The sequence below is a fragment of the Pseudophryne corroboree genome, chromosome 4 (assembly GCF_028390025.1).
Source record: "Pseudophryne corroboree isolate aPseCor3 chromosome 4, aPseCor3.hap2, whole genome shotgun sequence".
Lineage (NCBI taxonomy): Eukaryota > Metazoa > Chordata > Amphibia > Anura > Myobatrachidae > Pseudophryne > Pseudophryne corroboree.
Window position 1 is genome coordinate 345,558,606 of NC_086447.1, and position 8,450 is coordinate 345,567,055.

Consider the following 8,450-nt stretch of genomic DNA (forward strand, 5'->3'; position numbering starts at 1 on the left):
AGTCTTTTCATTTTTCTAGCGAGAGGCTGAGTGCCTCCATCCTCATGTGAAGCTGAACCACTAGCCATGAACATAGGCCAGGGCCTCAGCCGTTCCTTGCCACTCCGTGTGGTAAATGGCATATTGGCAAGTTTACGCTTCTCCTCCGACAATTTTATTTTAGGTTTTGGAGTCCTTTTTTTACTGATATTTGGTGTTTTGGATTTGACATGCTCTGTACTATGACATTGGGCATCGGCCTTGGCAGACGACGTTGCTGGCATTTCATCGTCTCGGCCATGACTAGTGGCAGCAGCTTCAGCACGAGGTGGAAGTGGATCTTGATCTTTCCCTAATTTTGGAACCTCAACATTTTTGTTCTCCATATTTTAATAGGCACAACTAAAAGGCACCTCAGGTAAACAATGGAGATGGATGGATACTAGTATACAATTATGGACGGACTGCCGAGTGCCGACACAGAGGTAGCTACAGCCGTGAACTACCGTACTGTGTCTGCTGCTAATATAGACTGGTTGATAAAGAGATGTCGTAGTATGTATGTATGAAGAAGAAAGAAAAAAAACCACGGTTAGGTGGTATACAATTATGGACGGACTGCCGAGTGCCGACACAGAGGTAGCCACAACCGTGAACTACCGTACTGTACTGTGTCTGCTGCTAATATAGACTGGTTGATAAAGAGATGTCGTAGTATGTATGTATGAAGAAGAAAGAAAAAAAAACCACGGGTAGGTGGTATACAATTATGGACGGACTGCCGAGTGCCGACACAGAGGTAGCCACAGCCGTGAACTACCGTACTGTACTGTGTCTGCTGCTAATATAGACTGGTCGATAAAGAGATGTAGTAGTATGTATGTATGAAGAAGAAAGAAAAAAAAAACCACGGATAGGTGGTATACAATTATGGACGGACTGCCGAGTGCCGACACAGAGGTAGCCACAGCCGTGAACTACCGTACTGTACTGTGTCTGCTGCTAATATAGACTGGTTGATAAAGAGATGTCGTAGTATGTATGTATAAAGAAGAAAGAAAAAAAAACCACGGGTAGGTGGTATACAATTATGGACGGACTGCCGAGTGCCGACACAGAGGTAGCCACAGCCGTGAACTACCGTACTGTACTGTGTCTGCTGCTAATATAGACTGGTTGATAAAGAGATGTCGTAGTATGTATGTATAAAGAAGAAAGAAAAAAAAACCACGGTTAGGTGGTATACAATTATGGACGGACTGCCGAGTGCCGACACAGAGGTAGCCACAGCCGTGAACTACCGTACTGTACTGTGTCTGCTGCTAATATAGACTGGTTGATAAAGAGATGTCGTAGTATGTATGTATGAAGAAGAAAGAAAAAAAAACCACGGTTAGGTGGTATACAATTATGGACGGACTGCCGAGTGCCGACACAGAGGTAGCCACAGCCGTGAACTACCGTACTGTACTGTGTCTGCTGCTAATATAGACTGGTTGATAAAGAGATGTCGTAGTATGTATGTATAAAGAAGAAAGAAAAAAAAACCACGGTTAGGTGGTATACAATTATGGACGGACTGCCGAGTGCCGACACAGAGGTAGCCACAGCCGTGAACTACCGTACTGTACTGTGTCTGCTGCTAATATAGACTGGTTGATAAAGAGATGTAGTAGTATGTATGTATAAAGAAGAAAGAAAAAAAACCCACGGGTAGGTGGTATACAATTATGGATGGACTGCCGAGTGCCGACACAGAGGTAGCTACAGCCGTGAACTACCGTACTGTGTCTGCTGCGACTGGATGATAAATAATGATATAAAAAATATATATATATCACTACTGCAGCCGGACAGGTATATATATTATATAATGACGGACCTGCTGGACACTGTCTGTCAGCAGAATGAGTTTTTTATAGAATAAAAAAAAAAACACCACACAAGTGAAGTCACACGACGAGTGTTTAACTTTTTCAGGCAATCACAATATAGTATACTACTAACTATACTGGTGGTCAGTGTGGTCAGGTCACTGGTCAGTCACACTGGCAGTGGCACTCCTGCAGCAAAAGTGTGCACTGTTTAATTTTAATATAATATGTACTCCTGGCTCCTGCTATAACCTATAACTGGCACTGCAGTGCTCCCCAGTCTCCCCCACAATTATAAGCTGTGTGAGCTGAGCACAGTCAGATATATAATATATACATAGATGATGCAGCACACTGGGCTGAGCAGTGCACACAGATATGGTATGTGACTGTCTTGTACTCCTGGCTCCTGCTATAACCTATAACTGGCACTGCAGTGCTCCCCAGTCTCCCCCACAATTATAAGCTGTGTGAGCTGAGCACAGTCAGATATATAATATATACATAGATGATGCAGGCATGCAGCACACTGGGCTGAGCAGTGCACACAGATATGGTATGTGACTGAGTCACTGTGTGTACCGTTTTTTTCAGGCAGAGAACGGATATATTAAATAAAACAACTGCACTGCTGGTGGTCACTGTGGTCAGTCACTAAACTCTGCACTCTCTTCTACAGTATCAGCCTCAGGTCAATCTCTCTCTCTCTCCTAATCTAAATGGAGAGGACGCCAGCCACGTCCTCTCCCTATCAATCTCAATGCACGTGTGAAAATGGCGGCGACGCGCGGCTCCTTATATAGAATCCGAGTCTCGCGATAGAATCCGAGCCTCGCGAGAATCCGACAGCCTCATGATGACGTTCGGGCGCGCTCGGGTTAACCGAGCAAGGCGGGAAGATCCGAGTCGCTCGGACCCGTGAAAAAAAACATGAAGTTCGTGCGGGTTCGGATTCAGAGAAACCGAACCCGCTCATCTCTAATAGTAACCCCGTCTTTGTTGAAGTAGGGGTACTTTGACTATCACCTGCTGGGAATACAGCTTGTGAATTGCCTCTAGTACAGCCTCCCTGCCCGAGGGAGTTGTCGGTAAGGCCGATTTGAGGAAACGGCGGGGGGGAGGCGCCTCGAATTCCAGCTTGTACCCCTGAGATACTACTTGAAGGATCCAGGGATCCACCCGTGAGCGAGCCCACTGATCGCTGAAATTTTTGAGGCGGCCCCCCACCGTACCTGGCTCCGCCTGTGGAGCCCCACCGTCATGCGGCGGATTTGGAAGAAGCGGGGGAGGACTTTTGTTCCTGGGAACCTGCTGCGTGGTGCAGCTTTTTTCCCCTTCCTCTGCCTCTAGACAGAAAGGACACGCCTTTTCCCCGCCTGTTTTTCTGGGGTCGAAAGGACTGTACCTGATAATACGGCGCTTTCTTAGGCTGTGAGGGGACATGGGGTAAAAATGCTGACTTCCCAGCTGTTGCTGTGGAAACAAGGTCTGAGAGACCATCCCCGAATAACTCCTCACCCTTATAAGGCAAAACTTCCATGTGCCTTTTAGAATCTGCATCCCCTGTCCACTGCCGAGTCCATAAGCCTCTCCTAGCAGAAATGGACAATGCACTTATTCTAGATGCCAGCCGGCAGATCTCCCTCTGTGCATCTCTCATGTACAAGACTGAGTCTTTTATATGCTCTACGGTTAGCAATATAGTGTCCCTGTCCAGGGTGTCAATATTTTCTGACAGGGAATCTGACCAAGCAGCAGCAGCACTGCACATCCACGCTGAAGCAATAGCTGGTCTCAGTATAACACCAGTGTGTGTATATATAGACTTTAGGATAGCCTCCTGCTTTCTATCAGCAGGTTCCTTTAGGGCGGCCGTATCCGGAGACGGTAGTGCCACCTTTTTAGACAAACGTGTGAGCGCTTTATCCACCCTAGGGGGAGTTTCCCAAACGTGACCTATCCTCTGGCGAGAAAGGGAACGCCATTAGTAATTTTTTTGAAATCACCAATTTCTTATCAGGGAAAGCCCACGCTTCTTCACACACTTCATTTAATTCTTCAGATGGGGGAAAAACTATTGGTAGTTTTTTCTCCCCAAACATAATACCCTTTTTTGAGGTACCTGTGTTTATATCAGAAAGGTGTAAAACCTCTTTCATTGCCTCAATCATGCAACGAATGGCCCTAGTGGACATTAAATTTGACTCATCGTCGTCAACACTGGTATCAGTATCCGTGTCGACATCTGTGTCTGCCATCTGAGGTAGTGGGCGTTTTAGAGCCCCTGATGGCCTTTGAATTGCCTGGGCAGACACGAGCTGAGAAGCCGGCTGTCCCGCATTTGGCATGTCGTCAAATTTTTTATGTAAGGAGTCGACACTTGCACGTAATTCCTTCCATAAGTCCATCCACTCAGGTGTCTGCCCCGCAGGGGGTGACATCACATTTATAGGCATCTGCTCCGCCTCCACATAAGTCTCCTCATCAAACATGTCGACACAGCCGTACCGACACACCGCACACACACACAGGGAATGCTCTTAAAGGAGACAGGACCCCACAAAAGCCCTTTGGGGAGACAGAGAGAGAGTATGCCAGCACACACCAGAGCGCTATATAATGCAGGGACTAACTGAATTATGTCCCCTATAGCTGCTATAATATTTACTGCGCCTCAAATCTGTGCCCCCCCCCTCTCTTTTTTACCCTTTTCTGTAGTTTAGACTGCAGGGGAGAGTCAGGGAGCTTCCTTCCAGCGGAACTGTGAGGGAGTAATGGCGCCAGTGTGCTGAGGGAGATGGCTCCGCCCCTTTTTCGGCTGACTTTTCTCCCGCTTTTTTCTGTATTCTGGCAGGGGTAATTACCACATATATAGCCTCTGGGGCTATATATTGTGGTTATTTTGCCAGCCAAGGTGATATTATTGCTGCTCAGGGCGCCCCCCCCAGCGCCCTGCACCCTCAGTGACCGGAGTGTGAAGTGTGTATGAGGAGCAATGGCGCACAGCTGCAGTGCTGTGCGCTACCTTGGTGAAGACTGAAGTCTTCTGCCGCCGATTTTCCGGACCATCTTCTTGCTTCTGGCTCTGTAAGGGGGACGGCGGCGCGGCTCTGGGAACGAACACCAAGGACGGGTCCTGCGGTCGATCCCTCTCGAGCTAATGGTGTCCAGTAGCCTAAGAAGCCCAAGCTAGCTGCAAGCAGGTAGGTTCGCTTCTTCTCCCCTTAGTCCCTCGTTGCAGTGAGCCTGTTGCCAGCAGGTCTCACTGTAAAATAAAAAACCTAATATATACTTTCTTTCTAGGAGCTCAGGAGAGCCCCTAGTGTGCATCCAGCTCGGCCGGGCACAGAAATCTAACTGAGGTCTGGAGGAGGGGCATAGAGGGAGGAGCCAGTGCACACCAGGTAGTACCAAATCTTTCTTTTAGTGTGCCCAGTCTCCTGCGGAGCCCGTCTATTCCCCATGGTCCTTACGGAGTCCCCAGCATCCACTAGGACGTCAGAGAAATCAGCATGGTCAGCAGGTTGTACAGGTTCCGCGTAGGCTGGACATGGCTTGTTTTTTTAGTGGGCGTTTAAACTATAACAAATTGGCTGATGACCATGTTATACAGATGGTCCGACTAAATGTAAATAACATTTTCCGTCTGTATGACCTTGCCAAACTGAACCTAGACCCTGAGACAGCACGCTCTCGCTCTGTCTCAGGCCGGCACAAACTCCTGGCTGTGTTGCACTTTATGGCTACTGGCAGCTTCCAGCCTGTGACTGGCGATGTCATTAGTATCTCATAGGCCACTTTTTCTAAATATTTAATTCAGGTGAGTTAAAACATACATACACGTCTATGTCTAAGTGCTGCTTCTGTAATGTAATATAACACAGTATTGTATTGATTACAGGTCATGACACTCGCCTTTAATTTAGGAATGCCCACTCAGGTTTTAGATGTCTTGGATGGCCACATAGATGCCTCTCTCTGCTTCCCTACCCAGGAGTCGAGGTGGCATGCAGTCAGGGTAGCTTTATCTGATGTTACGGCCATGCCCAATGTGCTGGTTGCCATAGATTACACACACGTTGAGCTGAGGCCACCTAGGGGCAGGCAATATATTTATACCAATAGACATCTGGCCCAAGACACTAATGTGCAGGTGGTGGTTTGTGTAGATAATTAAACAATTCACATATTCCGTGTTAACAATTTATTAAGTTGAACACAGGCATTTTTGTTCAAACAAATAAACATAATTTTTAATGTACAAACTATTATCAGCAGGCATGATAAAAAAATTTTGTGTGTGTGTGCTGGGTGCCGAGGATTGGGCTGGCTCGTTGGTCCCGGTTCTACTGGAGCGTCTAACTGGGGATTGAACTGGGGTCTGGCTTGGTGTAGTTGTTCCCGAGCTAGAGCTGACTTGGTGTGATGCCAACACATTAAGGCTTTGACTGAGTATATTGAGGCTTGCAGTCAGTTGCGTATTAGCGGCAGTGTTGCTAGCTATTATTCTGGACAGGTTGTCGTTTACAATTTGGTTGTGTTGGATTAGCTGAATTAGGGATTGGTGCTGCCGCTGTTGTTCATCCATGATGCGTTGGAGATTGTCTTGCATTTGGGAGTTGTCTGCCCTCATCTGCTCCATAGAATTGGCAATTCTGCCCACCTGAACTATAAGTCTGCCTGAGTTTCGACTCAGTCTAGGCAGATGATGGGGCAGACTTACCAGGTATTGGCTGTGGGTGTTGTGGCACGCATAGTTTTGGTCCTGTTGTGAGGCCCAACGGCTCCAAAACTCAGGGCCTATTTGTGTCTGGGGTGGTGTTGTGCTCAATTGGGGGATGTGGGATGTTTGGGGTGGTTGGGGTATGTCCTACGGCGTGGTTGGCTGGGTAGGATCGATGGGATGCAGGTTTAGGGTGTAGGTTTCCTGCTGGTCACTTTCCTGCTGGGCATCCTCAGTCATGATGGCTGGTTCTGTATGGGGTTGAAGACAGCCACTATTTAGTAATTATTTAGCATTGGTCTTACTATAGCTTTACGTCAACATGCATTACTTCTTAATATTCATGTAGGAATTGATAAATAGATTGTGGGCTAAACTTAACTATGTTGTTCACCTTTTTGTATAAGTTTGTGGCTTCTAACATTCACTACTCAGTTGTATTAAGTTTGAGGGAATTGTTGGACTCTGAGCCATAATTAATGTGCGAACACGAAGAACTCTAACAAATACAAATTACTACATTTACATATTGGGTATGAAGCTTCCTTTGTAACAACACACACAATACAATAAATGTGTTGACCAATACACTCATACATTGTTCAAGGCAGTCAGTGGTCTGCCCAAAACGTTAACAAATATAGTGGTCTAAAATGTACACATTAACAATGGGTGAAAAAGTATTAAGGTGCCCTATGTTTCGAACTGGTGATGTTGGCCATACAAAACAATTGGATGAGACTGAACATTTATGTAGGTGTTTTTAGCAAAAATTAAAACTATAAATATTTGTTGATATGGCCAACATCACATCTGTCAATTAACCATCTAAAAAAACCTTACCACCATGTGCTTGTTGTTGGTGATGAAACACAAGGATGACTGGTCATTTGTGTCTTTTTTTTTGCTGTGCACAAACAGTGGTGCAGATGTATAAACCTGGAGAAGGCATAAGGAAGTGAAAAAACAGTGATATGTGCTAGGTGATAAAGGCACAAGGCAAACAGCTCCAATATGTAAATTAACAGTTGTGTTTATTTTGTGCTGCTGCCTTTATCACCTTGCACTTTTCACTGCTTTTTCACTTCCTTATGCCTTCTCCAGGTTAATAAATCTACCCCACTGTTTTTTTAACTTATTTACAGGTAATTGTTATGTTTACTGACCAGACAACTGAGGTGATTGTGGATCCTCACTTTGTGGGCTGGCCAAAAGAGCTATTGGTGGCAGGGCCGACACTGCGGAGATGCGCCGTTGGGGTGGTGATGCTGGTGCTGGAGATTCAGCCTCAAGCCGGCGTCTCTTGGTTGGCCTACTAGCCACAGTAACCGAGCCCTGTGGTGGGCGCCTTAGTGGAGGGGGGTTTGCAGAAGAAGAACATATGTGATAAGATAAACATTAACATTTTGTATTTCTATGTGTTTGCAGAATATGTGTTTACAGTAAAATCTTACATGCATTGGCACCATCTGCATCTCTTGGCAGTGTGGGCTGTGGCCTGGCTGTGCTGCTTCTCTTTCGTACTGTAGAAATATGAAGAATGGCCTTATGAACATACTATTTTGTTGATATGTTTAATTATGCAAATTCCTTATTGTGATGTAAACATATGTGGAACCTGATGAGAAGTAAACTAAACGATGCTTATGCTTTTCTGCCTGACTTCATTCGGTGTGCATACTTTAAATAAGAAACAATTTCACCAAATAATCCATACACAAAGGCGCATAATGCACAATATTATACTACTTAAAACCCAAACGTCGTAGCTTGACAAAACCACAATATAGCACGCTAAGGTACAAATTTTTGATGCTAACAAGAAAACACTAGCCACAAATATCTGCAAAAAATTGTAAACATCAAAACCAAAG

The 8,450-nt window shown here is 45.7% G+C and overlaps 1 long non-coding RNA gene across 1 annotated transcript; it reads right to left on the bottom strand.

Moving 5' to 3' along the window:
- Window positions 1-6,122: 6,122 nt before the first annotated feature.
- Window positions 6,123-8,100, bottom strand: LOC134911410 (uncharacterized). The gene is made up of 3 exons (XR_010176544.1): window positions 8,031-8,100; window positions 7,743-7,924; window positions 6,123-6,827 (listed from the first exon to the last, which is right to left on the bottom strand). It is a non-coding gene; the product is annotated as an uncharacterized LOC134911410 (long non-coding RNA).
- Between the last annotated feature and the right edge of the window lie 350 nt (window positions 8,101-8,450).